At 44.6% G+C, this 17,094-nt stretch overlaps 2 protein-coding genes across 7 annotated transcripts in view; both read right to left on the reverse strand.

Moving 5' to 3' along the window:
• The window catches only part of Aff3 (ALF transcription elongation factor 3), a 457,478-nt gene that overhangs the window by 375,388 nt on the left and 64,996 nt on the right, over nucleotides 1–17,094 (reverse strand). The gene's annotated exons all lie outside the window — the stretch shown is intronic.
• The window catches only part of LOC134480358 (histidine-rich glycoprotein-like), a 62,347-nt gene continuing 45,253 nt past the window's right edge, over nucleotides 1–17,094 (reverse strand). Inside the window, exon 1 of the mRNA XM_063267893.1 lies at nucleotides 1–17,094. This exon is cut by the window's right edge and continues 45,253 nt beyond it. The gene's annotated coding sequence lies outside the window, so the exon portion shown is untranslated.

Consider the following 17,094-nt stretch of genomic DNA (forward strand, 5'->3'; position numbering starts at 1 on the left):
AGTTTAGGAAGCTGAATGTCCAGGGTCAGATGGTCCCATCTATTCAATCAGTAGTGATGGCCTTCTGGCTATGTTATAGCATAGTAGATGGAGTCATTTGGGGGCTCATACAAGAGGGAAAGCCAGGGATTCACCACCCATGCCCACTTACACAGCAGCTCACTCCTAGAACCAAACCATCTAGGAAAGAATACTAAGCCCTTTCTAATGCAGAGAACACCTAGACTGGACTCCACCTTTTCAAAAGTTCCAGCTCCATTGCACTAGAGACCATGCTTCCGGCAAAGGGGCTCCAAACCACAGCAGTGATTAGGTAGGAGGGGAGACGAGAGTGACCAGCTCCTGTCCCTTAGGGAACCTTAGTCTGGTAACCATGTATTTAAGAGGATACCTTTCAAATAGCAGAACTACAGCTTAGTCCAAAGCCAACACATCAGTTCCACGGGTGAGGGAATAATCAGGGCTATGGCCAACCTTTCCTGCTGCTGAGAAGCTGTCTCAGAATTAGGGAGAAAGGAGGAGGGAGCTCATTCATAAGCGGCATGGGCACCAGATATGTAGATAAGCTCTGAGCTGGGTCCTGTGGGAGGGTCGGGTAGAAGGGACCCTGAGTGGCTGATGCAAAGATTGCTGCCGGATGACTCTCCAGAGCTTGGGGCTGGTGACCTTCACCCTTGGCAGGCAATGTGACGTCCTTCGCTAGAATTCTGTGTTCAGAATTCTGTGGCCTAGGTTTGCCCACTGGTTGTCCCTATTACTCCCCTCAGAACAGGCTTCTCTCACTCTTCCCAAGACCGGAGGATGTGGGGACACCAGGGAACACTCTCCCCTCCTTCTGTTCTCCATCAAAGATGGCTGAGCAGCCTACCACAGAGGCCATCCTTCAGACACTTTGAGTCCTTGGCCAGCACACTGACAGGGCCATGGACACCCAGAAGGTAAACAGGGAGAAGAAAAGCAACTGGTGGCAAGGAGGGGACTGCCGTGTCTCAGAAACTCCATCAGTCTCAGCCCGCAACACGAGACACCGTGCATAATTTAAGGAGTCTAATCAGACGCTCCAAATTTATAACAATTGATTTAAATTTGATGAGTCAAACTAATTACCATCTCTTGTTATTTCTAAAATAAATAATAAAAGACCCAGAATCCTGTCTCAAAAGAGAGGAGAGCAAGACTGCTGAGATGTTCCCCATCAATTCCCTCGATCTGAAGACTTGCTGGCCAGAAAGGCATCTAGGATTAAATAGGTAAAGAGAAGCAATTAGAGACAAGGTAAGACAGAGCACCAACCTGTCAGAAAGAGGAAGCTCTCCTAGCTGCAGCCCCTTATGGTGCTTCTAGGTTGTGTGGGTAGTGGTGAGAGGTGGTGAGCCTGCGGTAGGGATGGTGATGGTCCTGGGAGAGTGTGCTGGTCAATTCTGACACAACTTGACACAAGGTAGAGTCACCTGGGAAGAGGCTTCTAGTGAGCGATCATCTAGATCGGGCTGGCCTGTGCATGTCTGTGGAGGACTGTCTTGATTGTTAATTGGTGGGAAGACCCATTTGCAGCCACCACCATTTCATGGGCTGTGTTAAGAGTTGAGAAATCTAACAAGCAAGCAAGCATGGAAGAGTGTGTTCTCTCTCTCTCTCTCTACTCTGACTGCTGCTTGAGCGCCCGAGTTGGCTTTCCTACGAGGAGGGATCCTCACTTGGAACTGTCAGCCAAATCAGTGAAACCAGAATAGAGCAAGGTGTGAGGGGTGTGATATGGTTTCGGCTGGTGGTGCTGATGAGGGAGGTTGTACCAGGACAGTGATCGTGGTGGGGGCAGAGGGTGAGGAGTGGTGATGGTGGTGGTGATGGTGGTGATGGTGGTGATGGTGGTGGTGGTGATGGTGGTGGTGGTGGTGGTGATGGTGATGTGGTGGTGGTGATGGTGATGTGGTGATGGTGATGTGGTGGTGGTGATGGTGATGTGGTGGTGGTGGTGATGGTGGTAACAGTGACAGTCAAGGTGGTGGTGATAACAGTGACAGTCAAGGTGGTGGTGGTAACAGTGACAGTCAAGGTGGTGGTGGTAACAGTGATAGTAGAGGGAGCTTGTGAGGACAGTGTTGAAGTGACCATGGCAGAAGTTACACACCTGCAAAGGAGAGAACTGCTCAAAAATGCACAAACAGCCCCTTCAATCCCCCAGGAGCATTATGATGTCACTGCTCTCTTATTCTGGCGTTTCCTTTCTAAGCAAAGCAATTTCAGCTCCAGGCTCACTTTGCTTGCCCTGCCAGCCTGCTTCTCAGTGGGCTCCCTCTTCCTTGTTTGCCTCCAACCATGAAGATTATCTACATCTTATCCTCAGTCCTGAGGAGATCCTCTGGGAGCATTTGCAGACCTCAGCCTTGGGTCCTCTGATTGCTCCTGCAGAATAGCAATGACGCTTGAAGGCATTGCATGCCTGAGCCTCCTCTAGACTACGTTCTGAGAGAGCTAAAATGTCACACCTACATGAACCCCCCACAAACACCCCAAGTAAATCTGGGGGTGATCTTCGCCATGTCTCCAGACCCATCTGACTTGCATTAAATTTCCCAATCACGGCAGCTCCCGAAAATGGATTTTGCATGAATTATTTCATTTAATAATCTTGAAGCTCCCAAGAGCCATTATCCTCAGTTTCCAATGGCGAAAACGGGAGGCTCTGAGCTTAGCTAACTGGCCCCATCCCCGGGGCAGCCAGGAGCAGCTCTTCACTTAGAAGCCCGGCAGTCTGGCACCAGACACAGAATTCCTAGACTGCATTGCACTGCCTCTCTGGGGACAGCCCCCTGACACACTTTGACAAATGGTACCCCCCATCCTTTGTTTAGCAAATGCCGGGCTGAGAGAGGTGTTAGTTTCAAATGGTGACTATTTTGGTTCATTCTTTTAAGATTTGCTAGCCATCCTTGATGGACGGAATTTAACAAATTCTGTAGCCAAAAACAAAATAAACAAAAATAATTAAAAAATTAATAAAACATCAAGCTAAACAAACAAAAACCACCACCACTAACAACAACAACAACAACAAAGTAGCCATCTGAAGCCACCGCTTCATCTGAGACAACATCAGCCATGATCGACCATCCAGTCCCTGACAGATTCCCAACCTCAAGCGTTATAGTCCATTTCCTTATTTTATCTCATCCTTAAGGTGGAATTCCTTAGAAATTGCATAATGCCTTAATAAGAGCATCTTGTAACAGCACCAGTGGAGGAGCTGCTGCTGCTGCTGCTGCTGCTGCTGCTGCTGCTGCTGCTACCTAGAAGAGGACCCACTGCACCGAGCTTTTACTGATCGTTTTCTGGGTCCCAACTCAATTTCTATGTCCCAGGAAATGAAGACTTTACAATCTCTCTTGTAAATACCCTCCAGTGTGTTTTTGAGAGAGAGAGGGAGAGAGGGAGAGGGGGGGGGAGAGAGAGAGAGAGAGAGAGAGAGAGAGAAGAAAGAGAAGAGAGAGGAAGAAAGAGAGGGGGAGGGGGAGGGAGAGAGGGAGGGAGAAAGAAAGAAGAGAGGGAGAGGTGACAGATAAATGACAGCTTTGCATTTCCAAGGGTTAAATGTTTTTCCTGAGGGATCCAAAGCCTCCACACCATGAGAACAAGTGTCAGGCGCTAATGGAATTGTTCCACGATAAATAAACTGCCAGGCTGAATGACAAGCAGCTTTCAAAGAGGCTTTCCGCATAGTCTAACCAGCAGAAGTTAATTTGAGTTTCTTAACAGGACCTTTTCCCTTCGCAGTGTAAAAGTGCCTTGGGATGGAGCAATTACTCTGATTTACCATCTTCTCCTTGGTAGAATATAAAGATGCAGCGGCCCAGCCTCACAAAAGCAGTAACTTAGCCAAATGAGGCTCGCTTGCAAAGTCCCTACTACGCTATCTCTGTGCATTCCCTCCCTGGCAGCAGCACGGAGCTGCCATCAATCACAGGTACCCAAGCTGACGAGGGTGGAGGAGGATGCTTCCTCTCAGGGCTGTGCATGTTGGCGGCAATCAATCATGTTTCCCTACAGCAAATGCTCAGCTAAATTTTGTCTTCACTTTCGCAACGCGTTTCCCAATTTCAGCTTCTAGGAACTTGAAGAGCTGTTTACGGATGTGTCCTGTTTTACGGCACGCCTATGTTTTAACCTGGATGCTTTTCTACACAGTCACTCTCTTAGCCACTCAGGGTCATGAGCTGATGCCTCTGGTTTGAGGGTGTCAAGATGGCCAATTTGATATCTCCAAGTAGATCAGGCTCCCAGGCACAGAGCTGGGCAGACTGGGTGTTAGCGCTTAAGGAACAGTCTGTCCTCTTCTGATTCCAGCCCCTCAATGTGTCTGCCCAGAACGACCATGGAGACACGCACCAACTGGTTGGAGTGGGCTTTCCACAGAGGAATGAATAAATTCAGGCTACTTCTAGCTGCTGCCCTGAATTAATTTACCTGTCAGGAGCAGAACTAGCTGACGGCCAGGATGAAATCAGGCAGAGCTGACTTTAAAAAGGAGCACATGGGCCCACATACCTTTTGATCACACAGGACAATTAGCGTCTTCTATATAGACAGTATGGCTGAACTACTAGAATAATTGCTGTTATAGGCGAGGGGGGGAGGCTCTGTTTTGGTACAGGGCAGTTTATCAGCTTCACTAGGAGCCTCCTAGGTCAACAGAGTGGGAACAAATAAGGGAAAACATTCTGATGCTCTCAAGCCCTGACAGAAAACACATAACATTCCCTGAGAGATGAAGTTGTAATAGTCACAAGGCTGGACCGTGGTGCAGAGCGGTGGCCCTAAACTCTGTCACAGAGCATCTGGCAAACTGGACAGATTCCCTCTCTTTCTGTCCTGAAACACTGCCCCCTTACCTACCCCGCCCAACCAGACTCTGCTGGTCTTGCCTCAGCTCTACAGCCTGCCCTCCCCACCCCCACCCTCACCCCTGCTCCCACATTCCGCAGACAAACTCACTTTGTCCCATTTGCTCACTGTCTTGGGGTCTGCTGGTTTTTCAAGAGACACACACTCAGGCATTTGAGATACTAATCTTTAAGAAGGAAAAGTGAGCAGCTCTCCCTGCCCCATCCTGTCATGTGGCCATTCCCTGTCAGCCAGTTTCTGGCAGGGCTTTTGACACTTGCTGGCTCTCCCCAGAGCTTGGTCTCCTGTCCACAAGATCTGCTTCTGCTGTTTCAGTCAGCTTGCCAGGGGCAGGATCACTTCCCAACTTCCCACTGCTAACACTGTCTTGACAGAGTATCCTTCCCTGAACCCCAAGATACTTCTAGGCCCCTTTTGCTTCCCCTGTACTACCAGGGGCTCAAAGTAAAGCCTTCACGTTGACTGGGTCTCTCCTCCCATGATAGTCTTCTGATGAATATCAGATTCCACCACTGCCCACCGTGGCCTCCAGTCCATCTCTAGGCCAAATACTGCTGAACTGCACCAGCTCTCTCCTCCACTGGTACCTCCTCACCCAACCACCACTGGGTCCATCCACAGGGGCCATCCCCATGGGCCTCCTGGCTTTTCTTCCTGCCACAGTCATGTGTCCCTCCACATGTACTCTGATTTGGGCATGATGAGAACGGTCCTCTTAGGTCTACGTGTTAAGGTCCTTGGTCCCCAGGGTGGTGCTACCGGCAGGTAGTGGAACTTCAGAAAGAGGGGATCTTCAGTCATTGATTCCCCAAAAGAGCCATGGAAGCATTAACAGCCCCCTTCTCTCTGCTCTAGTTCAAAATGTATGCTTTTTGCTTCCATTCGCGCCCCCACCATGGTACACCACCTCATCAGAGACGGGTCACACGGATGGCCCGGCCTGGTTTTGGCCTGGAATATATAAAACCATGTGCTAAAGAAAACAACTTCCATTACCTAAGCTTAGCTGCCTCCCGTATTTGCAGTAAAGCAACCAATTTGACACTATAGCCTTGTGGTGTTCCTTATCACGCCACTGGCCTGCCCTGAGGACGGAGGACTGACTCAGGACCCGACTCATCCATCTCCAGTCTGAGATGGCCTAGACTCTCGGCCACAGCCTCGCTCTGAGCCTGAGCCAGTTGAACGCCATTGCTCTCCACCTGCCCACCCCACCCAAAAGAACACCCAAAGCTCTCCCCTGCAATAGTTTTCCCCTAGAGCATACCCATACAATCCTGGTGTACCTGAGGGCCTCCCGCATCCTACAACAAAATCTGCAGCTTCACGACGACTCTTCCTACACAGAATACCCCATTACACTGCACCTCCCGCAGACGCCAATCTGTGCTGACCTGTGACACTGCGTCCTTGGTGCCCCAAGAGTCCTTGGCACAGAGTGGGCACTGAAAATTGCTTTCAAAATCCGTAAAAATGCATAATAAACAAGTTTCTCTTATCTCCTCTCTTTTCTAAAGGTCATCACAGACTGTGGATATTAAAAACAGTGTATACTTTAAAATACTATATGTTTCTTAATTCAAAAATTAAGTGACACTTCTAACATACAAAGTGTCAGCCAGACGTGGGAAAAAAATAGGTCTGCGGCCACCGTCTCCACAAGGCACTGTGAAGGACATTTCTCTGGCTTCCTATGGCACTCAGTTGAGCTTGACTTGGAGGGAAACATTAAGAGTGTGAATCATTCAAACGGTATGGCTCTATAACTCATTCCGGGCTGCTGACAGCAGAGATGATTAATTCTAAATATCCATATAACACAGCGGCAGTAAAGCAAGGGGTCTTCCCATAGTTGACAGCCTCCTTCACACACATTCCCAAATCCACAAGACGTGTAATCCATCATAAAAGTACTGCATCTGATCCCAAGAACGTTAGCAGCATGTTACAGCGATACCCATGCTGGTGATACTTGTCACCATTCTTCAGGAGATGTTGTTGCCAAGAGCACTTGAGCTCTACCCTACTGCCTCTGCTTCCTCATTGCTTCCCTCGGCTTCCTCCCACTTCTCTTGGTGCCCTCCCCACCCCACACATACAACCAAACACAGAAAAGTGGGTATAACCTGGTGGGCAGTAAATATAAACAGCTCTGTGATACTAGGATAAATTTACTAAAGAAAATAAGCCTACACAATTCTGCCTCAAAGCTGCTATCCTTCTAACAAGAGTTAGGTAACCGAAAGGAGACAAGGTGGGCATAGCCCAGGCAGAGTCAGGGAAGAGACGTCTCATGTCTCTCTCCTCTCCCGCCTTTGATCTTTGCCTAGTCAGCACATCTCAGTGTTCTGCTGAGTCAGCACATCTCGGTCATCTGCTGAGTCAGCACATTTCAGTCCTCTGCTAAATCAAGGGGACGCCTCCAATTCTGTTAGTTTCTATCCCAGCTTCTCAGATTTCTGGGTTCTCAGGGGGGTCTCCATCTCTGGATGTCAGAGTCTAGGCTGTGAGAATTAGCAGAGCTTGTTAAGATTAGCACGAAGACCACTGAAGTGTCATATTTTCCTTTTAAAATTAAAAGTCTGAAGATGTTAACAAAGGATCGTTTCCTAGTGGGGGGCACACTACAGGTTGAGCATCTCTAGTCTGAAAGATCCATGCTCTAGAACATCCTAAAATCTGAGAATGTTTTGTAAGCCAACAATATGGCACAAGAGTGTACCTGCACTTCATAACAGGTCACTGTCAAAACACAGATGCACAGTGAGTTTTGTATGTACAAGGTACACCCAAAACAAACAAACTCCACGTCACATTTAGGCCCTATTCCCAGAACACCTCCTTAGTATATACAGAAATACTTCTGAATTACAAACTAGAAACCTAACATTTTTACATTTTTGATAACAGCTAATCAAGCAGGAGAAAAATTATCAAACTTGAAGGTCTCTTGAATAAGAATCAGATGACTTTGAAACAAAGAAAACAGAAGATACAGAAAAGTGCCCCGCTGAACCACAACATTTCTCATCACTGGCCCCTGTAACTGCCAAGGTCCTGGATCACTTTCAAAGATCTTATTAATGTTGGACCTGGAATGAGGAGACTCAGCCACCACTGAGGAAGAGACAAGCCAGGAGCCTCTCCATGTCACAGGCTTCCTGGTCCAGCACAGGTAATAAAACTAATCCCCACATCAACCCACTTCTAGGATGCAAATGAGATAACGAACAGTGGTCTGTGGAAACATCAAAGTGTTGTGTCAATGTGAAGTATTACTAATGCTCGGATAAGCTGTGACTGAAACGCCCACTATGGAGAGAGAGAGAGAAAACCCACTCCTTATCCATCTCAGACAGTAATCTGGGGAGCCTATCATTAAATACAGACCTCGATACGATTCTGTATTTGCGAGCATGTAGATTTCACGTCAGCGTTACACATCGACAGCAAAGCAAAAGCAAATGGAAAGCCCATTGACTATCCAATCTTGGGGGACTGGTTAGGAAATTATGCTGCTATGTACTATAGAAAACTATGTAGCCATGGGTGGAATGGATCTGAATGTGAACATATGAAAATGTAAGAGAGAAGGGAACACTGTGGAAGAACATGGGTGACATAAACTCTTACGTAAAGCAATGACAATTAAGATATCTATCTCTGAGAAGAAGCACGAGCTACTGGAAAAGAGGTCGTCACACTCCGATCTGCTTGGAGGCCACGTAAGCACTACTCTTCTACTTACTTCAAAGGATTGTTTCTCAAAGATCAGTCACGGTGTGAGTTTTCATCTGCTCTCTGACTTCTGTGGCAGCAACATGTACAATACTTTAAGTGTGACTCAGGATTATATGCCACACGGGACCAGAGTCCTTGTTTCCCGCCTGATCTCAGCCTCTTTGGGATAACCTACACTGTTCTCTCTACAAATGTAATCCATAGATTTGACCCCAAACAAAGACTGTGCCGTGCAAAGATGCCCTTAGTCTCTCTGTACTAAAGTATGCAGGGTTTGAGAGGAAAAAATATTAATATTTATCTTAATAGTGCCAAGTCACATCTACTCCAACAAACTGTGGTGTTAGGAGAAATGATCTACATTTTGCCCCAAAGACAGCACGGGGCCCTAGGTCTTCTGATAGCCCTTCAGGGAGCCCTTCTGTACGAGCTCAACTTGTTTCCCAGAGAGAGAGAAAAAATTGAGACTACACACGTGTGTCTAGGCGCCAGGGACTTTTCTGCCTTGCTCCACTCCCCTGGCTACAGACTGACTGACTACTTTGCAGACTGACTGATGACCTACTCCCTGGTCAGCCTCTCTCCCATTCAAATCTCTCCTATCCTTAGAATTCCATCAAAGATTTCAGCTTTTGTATAAAAGTTAATTCCCTCTTTCAGGTAGTCAAACCCTGTTTACCATTGGAGAACTGATAATTCCCATTTCTTTTTTAATCAGTAAGTAATAAGTTCTTATTTTACATCAAAATAAATTATTCTTAAGATTACCCTGAGCTTCCTTTTCCCCCAAAAGATTTATTTTGAGCAGTTGTCACTGACCAGTGTCTACAAACCTTACATACCAAGGAAGCCATCAATAATGCAACACCACTCTGGCATTAATATTAAGCATATCACATTTTTCTTAAACACTAAAGCTTAAGATTAACAGACTCTTTCACCATGAAAATATTTGTAATTCTAAAAATCCAACATGTCATCTCCTAGTCACATAAATTATTAACTGCTTTGAATTCTTGAAAGATTAATAAATACTGAGTGCTACATATTTTCATTGATAATCAGAAAAATGTACCTATTAAAAGTAAAGCCATTTTTAACTTCCTTATTTGAAAATATTTTCTAAAATTCAGTGGTGTTAAGTGTCAGGTGATACTTGGCTTCCCACATAGCCGAAGAGTGATGTCAGAATAGACTGACCAAAGACAATTTTGTAATCTGCAACATATTTCTAGGACCTTAAAAAATAACATATAACCTTAAAAAATACCTCCCCAGCTATATAAAAAACTATACTGTCAGAAATTTACGTCCATGTATTTTCATTAAGAGACTATGTATGAGAAGGAACTAGAAAAATATATTGTGCGATAATCAGAAAGTAATTAAATCACTATTTACAGAGCCATAAAAACTCTTGTACTTCAATATTCGGTGATGCGGGAAATTTATGGTTCGATCTTAAATGAGAAAAGATTAAAGGTGACAACGGCTTTTCTAAAATTGTGCAGTGGTATCTTTGTGATGAGTGTCTTATGTTGTGGAAGCAAGAAAATGTTTCAAATTGGTTACTGTTGAGCCAGAGGAGGCCAAGAACATTATGAACATCCTTGTATGCCTGTTTCCTCTGGATTCTTTATGTTGTTGGACATGCATGTTTCCTAATACTCATTAGGATGGGCTACTCTTAAAAGAATATTAATTAATTAATTAATAGATAAATAAATAACGAAGGGATTGTAACAGTGTGGAAAAACTGGAACTCCTGTGACCTGTAAGGACCATGTGGCTAAGCTCCTAGGATTAGGTCGCAGCCTCACAGTACACTTCTGGTTATGCATTCAAAAGCACCAGAAACAGGGTCTTTAAGAGATGTGCACAGCCACATGACTCAACAGCCAAGGAGCAACCTACTGAGAGATAAAGGGATCAAAGAAGGGATGCCGACCTGTACGTACAAAGGGATGATATTCAACCTTAATATCAACTATAAGGTTATGGGATACACGGTGTCCCATCTCCCAGTACCCACATAGTAGAGCTCTACATGGCTTTGGGATGTGACTGGAGAGAAGTAATTAATTCAAATGAAGTTGTCAGGGCAGGCCCTAGACAGATGTCCTCATCAGGAGAGGAAATCTACACAAAGACACCAGGGATGCCAGCCTAAGAACACAGGCCATGTGCAAAAGAAGCAGGAGACCCTGCCACCTGCAAGCCAAGAGCAGAGCCCACAAAGGAAACAGCCGCATGACATCTTGATCTTAAGCCTCCAGCTTCAGAGGGCGAAGAGAACAAGTCCCTATTGTTTGAGCCAACCAGCCTGTAGCATTCCCTCAGATGGTCCTCACAACGTATGCCCACTGATGGGCAGGGAGGACCCTATGCTGAGTCAACTAGCCAGCCACATACGGATGATTCCACACGTACACGGTACCTAAAACAGTCAGATTTAATGAGGCAGAGAAGACACAGAAAGGCCTGGGGGAGTGGAGAGGGCACCTGTCGAATAAACGTGTTTGCTGTTTACAAGTGAGAAATCCTGAGGACCGGTTCCAGGACAGCAGCAAGGCGCTTAGATACTGAGCTGAACAGTTTAGAAAGCCTCAACAGGAGCGAGCCAGCATACAGACAGACGGTTACATAGGGATGTTTTTGGTACGTGCATGCAGAGAACGAATGCTCGAACAGTTTGAGCGGCAGAACAGAGGAGTGCTGAATCATGACCAAAGCCAGAAAATAAGTAATTTTTGTGAGTACACTGCCCCAAAACAAGTGATTTACCCCATATATCCTTGCACTGTCTGATAGACAAGTCTAGGAACGTAAATGCCCCACTTGCAACACCCATCCTGTCACTGTGGCACGGTGCCCAACAAAAAAAGTTTAAGGAAGTTAAAAGTGTATTTTAGCTCACAGTCTGAAAGGAGCTGGTCCGTCGAGGCAGGGCCAGCTCGGCATTAGGGGCATGAGCTGGCTCACCTTGAATCTCAGGCAGCAGAAGATGCTGGTTTCAGCTGACTTCCTCCCTCTTGCCTTTATATTCAGGGTGGGACCCTTTCCGTGAGGTAGTGCTGCCCACTCTGGGGTAGGCAGTTTCCTCATTAGCCTACTATCTCTGTAAATACTCTCACAGACACACTCATAAACAGATATCCTCAGTGGTTCTAGATCAAAGTGGCTTCCCAGAATGTCTCAATGGTAGTAGATAAATGCTCATCTTGTTCTGCTTATTGGTTTTTTAAAATGTTTTTATACAATATAATTCAATATTCATTGTCATACAGTATTCCTTCAAATTCCTCCTAGATCCTCCTCACGCAACCTCATATTCCCATTCATTCTCCCCTATACCTCTCAACACATACACACGCGCGCGCACGCACACACACACACACACACACACACACACACACAAATGGAACCCATGGAACCCATTTTGTGTCAGCCAACTGCTCCTAAAATAACAGCAAACATTAACCACCACAGTTAGCATGATGATCTTAGTTTCTATGAATGTGTGCATGCATGGTATACATGCACATGTCTGTAAGTGCACACCCCCATGTGCATGCACAAATCTGTAAGTGCACACCCACACATATATACACAAGTCCGTAGGTGCACACCCACACATATATACACAAGTCTGTAAGTGCACACCCACACATATATGGACAAGTCTGTAAGTACACAACCACACATATATGTACAAGTCTGTAAGTGCATACCTACACGTGCATGCACAAGTCTATAAGGGTACACACACACACACACACACACACACACACACACACACACACATACATTTGCTGGCGCCACAATGCAATGTCCTGCTCTGTCATTCTATGACTTATTCCCTTGACACCAAGCATCTCACTTAACCTGGAGCTCACTGATTAAGCTGTACTGTAGATTGACTGGCAGGTCAGGGGTCCCCAGTGAGCCCATGTCTCCATGCTGCCCCTTCTCCCCAGCACATATAGTACAGCCTCCTTCAGCTGTGTATGTGGGTACTGGAGATCTGAACTCACATCCTTCTGATTCACAGCAAGTACTCTTATCCATCGCCAGACCTTATTTTGTCTTTGTTGATATAGTGTTTCAGATACCTAGGGCTGGCCTAAAATTCACTACATAACTGAGATGGCCTTGAACCTCTGATCGCTGACTGTCTTGCTTCTACTTCCCAAATATAGGATTTTCAAGTATGCGCCACTGTGTCTGGTTTCAGGTCTTGATTTCCAATACTGATATTTAAACAGAAGAACTAGAGCTACTTAGAGAATGAACAAATTCTAGGACTAGGGTTAAAAAAATACATAAAGATTGGCCTGAGATACCCCGCTATGCAAAAAGCAAGACACTGCTTAAGTGACATTGCGACCACAATAAAGGGTGTGTATTAAAGAGGTCCAGGAGCCAGCAGAAACATCTTCCAGTGGGGAAAGCTAGAGAACAGAATCTGAATAAGACTGAAGTGGCGCTAGATTGTCACCTAAAGCATGAAATAAATATCCGCCAGCAAACTGACAAGATAAATTATTAAATAGCTAAGTAAACGGGAAAAGGAAGAGACGTGATGACTCTCCCACCCCCCCCCCCAAACAATCCAAATGATATCCCATGCCCTTAAGCACCACTAGGTCATCCCTGAGAACTACACTCAGTGTAACAATGTAAATAGATGTGCTAATGCAGGGGTGGGGGAGAAGGAGCAGCAGAGACGACACCTGCTATATAATTGTATCTCTATGGTGTACAAACTAAGTGCACAAAGTAGCTGTAATTTGTAGTCTTGGGATTGAATGTAATGGCTACCTCTGGAGAGGAGATGAGGACAGGATTAGAAAGATTCCCCAGGGAGAGTTCTGAGGTTCTACAACTTTCTGTACAATTTGATCACTGATCTGTGCGCTCCATCGACGCTCAGATCAACTCATTGAACCAAACCGGACCCATTGCTTCAGACTGTGCATGGCCAACTGCAGCTGTGGGCTGATGCTGACTCTTCTCCATATGGTAATCCGGCTGACTAAGCACCAATGTACAGAAAGGCCATATGCCAGAGGGTGAGCTGCTCTGCAGAGCCAACTTTGATAATATATCAGGTCTTCTACATGTAGACAGACAGACAGATCTCACCACACAGAGATTAAACAAATGGAACATGCAGAGACCCCCTTCAAAGCCTTTCTATCTTGCACTAACACCACATGTCTCAATTACTGTAGATTGATAATAAAGTCTTGTGGACGTCATTTCCAACAGATTTCTAAGATTTGGTCGTCCCTCTTGATCTCTTGTATTCTGAATACTTATTTTGCAATTGGTTTGCCAATAGGCATTGATAATCAACACACAACTGCTGGAACTCATCTGGAGACAAGACCTTATTATGGCGTCTTGTGTCAAATGCATGAGCTTGAACATGAAGCTTCCTTTCAAAAAAGAACACCACACATCCACATCAATATATTATGAAAAAGAATGTGGATAAGAAATAAAATTCATTATTAAAAAATAAAAAAGGTTGGGGCTGGCACAGTAGCATAGACCTCTATTCTAAGCACTGAGAAGGAAAAGAAAGAAGGACTGAAAATCTGAGGCCAGTTTGGGCTACACATTGACATGGAGTGACTCAAAATAATAAGAACAGGAATAAAATTAAGAAACCAGACATTAGCACATACAGAGCCCTGAGTTTGTTCCTTCATACAGTATGAAACCATATGGAGTAATATACATCTACACATCTATACATCATGGTGGTGGTGGTGGTGAAGATAGTGGTGATGATGATGGTGATGATGGTGGTGATGGTGATGATGACGATAACCATGATGATGATGACAACTTGCTATAACAGGCATCTGCATCTACAGAGAACTGACTTTGCTCTCGGCACTAGGTATAATTGTGGGGTGGTTTACAACCATAATCCTCTAGCACTTGGGAAGTAGAGGCAGGGAGATCAGAATTCCGTTTGGCCAACCTCAACCTCATAGTAGGCTGGAGACCATCCTGGGCTACATAAGAAAAGCCTATCTTAAAAAGAAGAAAACAAAGTAGCCAGGTCTGTGGTCTCAACCCTCAGAAACCCAAGGCAGGAGGAATGCCGTGAGTTTGTGGTCAGTTGGGCTACATAGTAAGCTCTAGACCTGCATGGGCTACAGGGTGAGACTTCACCTCAAAAACACCACCACCAACAACAAAAAAACCAAAATAATAATAATAATAATAATAATAATAATAATAATAATAATAATAATAATGATATACAGTAATTCTAAAACTTGGGAGTAGGAGGAAGCATTAAGAGAAACATTTAAGATTATCTGCATTTATTTTGAACGTCTCAGCTATAGGAAAAAAATGCACTGTCACATCCTTATACCTGTCTGCAATTAATTTCACTCATTTATAGGTGGTAAATTCTGAAAAATAAATGTTCAGTCTCAAAATCAAACAACAGTTTGATGACACAGAGTGCCCAGCTACAACCCTGCATTGGAACTGTGAGAGCAGGAAACAGTACAGATTTTTTTTCTCACACTATCTTCAAGTAATAATCAATTCTGATTTACAAAATGGTCTATGCATATCCTCAAGAAATTAGCATTGCTGTTTTTCTTAAAACTTATTGGGGGTTAACAAAAATGTAAATTCTGTAACCCTGTAAACACCTTTTAAGAGCCTTGGCTCCCATTATTTATAAACAGATAAAAAGTTATACACCTGTGAAGTCATTTGATTCTTCAACATCCATCTGCGTCTCCAGCACAGAACATAAATCATGCAAAGGAATTCTCCCAAGACATAATATAGGCACCGAATTATTTTGATTTAATTCTCAATAAGAGGCAAAGCAGTAACTTGTTACTCGAAGCTGGAGAATCAATACCAAATGCTTGTTCTTAGATTGGTTATCACACCGCTCATGCAAGGAGCTGGAAAAGCTGACACATTAGCATTGACAGGGGACTGCTCTATTTGTTTTCCCTGCCTGACTCCATACTTAGTTCTGTGCCGGGGAAAATCAATTTCTTTATTCAACTTGTCAATCTGAAAACACACAGAAACAACTATTCTAGAATAACCTGTAAAACTACACTGCACAGTAAGGGGAGATAAAAAACATAAAGCGCTTTTGTACAAAATATACAAACGACAAAGAATTAGCATGCAGATATAATTAGCATCCTCATGAATAGAGGCACAAGTGTTAAGAATAAAACAGAAATCAAATCTAACCCACAAGACTTACCGGTGCTCTCTTTATTCAAATATACCAATCTCCTTTTATTACAGAATTAAAAAAAAAAAAACTTAGAGAAACCAGCTGCTTCTGCCAACACACAGATCTCAAAGACACTTAAATTTTCTTTTTAAAATTTGTTTAATCTGCAAAGACTTTCTAGACTATAATGGTGCATGTTTATTAGACTATCAGTGAAAGAAACAGTTTCCTTTAAAATAATGTTTTGAGCAATTCTAAAAGATACTTCGCATAGTAAGTAAACCAATACAGAGAATTACAGGTGACTGGCTTTTGATTCAGGTAAGAGACAAGCTAAGGAAGGTGGAGAGGAACATAATACAGAGATCAATTGTCACGTGTACCCTTCCAACAGCACCACTCAAATCCACCATGTCTGAGGTATTAAATGTCACCCACCTTAACTGCTTCATGTGAATTGTCTTTTGCTTTAATGGATACATATCATGCCCCCTGTCCCCTGAGCATCTTGGCTCCTGGCCTCTGAGAAGTCAGATGCTTCTCTTGCTGTTCACTCCCCTAGGAATCACTAGACAAGCCTTAACTCCTGGGTCTTCATGGCCACCGACAAAGCACACAACTACGACATGAGCACTTACCCAAGCCAGTCAGCCATGCCATTTTCTACCGTTTCTCTACCCACAGTTAAATCCCTGCAATACAACTTTAGTCTGACATCACTCACATGCACAATTTACAGCATGCTTTAAAGATGCAACCAACGACCAAGACCCAATGTAGCTTCACACCAATTTTATCAAACAAGAGATGTCCATAGGACAAATTTCACTCTAGAGCACTTTACAGCAAACATTGTTAGCTAGGAGAATCCTCAAAATGGCCAAACTTCCTCTCTAGCCACAGACCCCTAGAGTACGAGGACCTTCCAAACCACAAAGAAGAGATCATATTGATTAAACAAAAGTCAGCAGAGTCTATGACTATGAGCAGGGCTACTACAGTTTCACATGACTCAAGAAGGAAATGGCACAGGCATTCCCACAGAACACCCCATTCACGTCTACTGCGTGGTCTTAGCTGAGACGGAACAGGTTGTAGAAGAGGCACTACTGACGTCACAGGCTCCAGAGTCAGTCCCAGCTCTGCCTTTCTGTTCACTAAAGCAGCTGATGAGCAAGAGGCTTCCCTTTTATCCCTGGGTCCTGGGCACT

The sequence above is a fragment of the Rattus norvegicus genome, chromosome 9 (genome assembly GCF_036323735.1).
Source record: "Rattus norvegicus strain BN/NHsdMcwi chromosome 9, GRCr8, whole genome shotgun sequence".
Taxonomy (NCBI): Eukaryota; Metazoa; Chordata; class Mammalia; order Rodentia; family Muridae; genus Rattus; species Rattus norvegicus.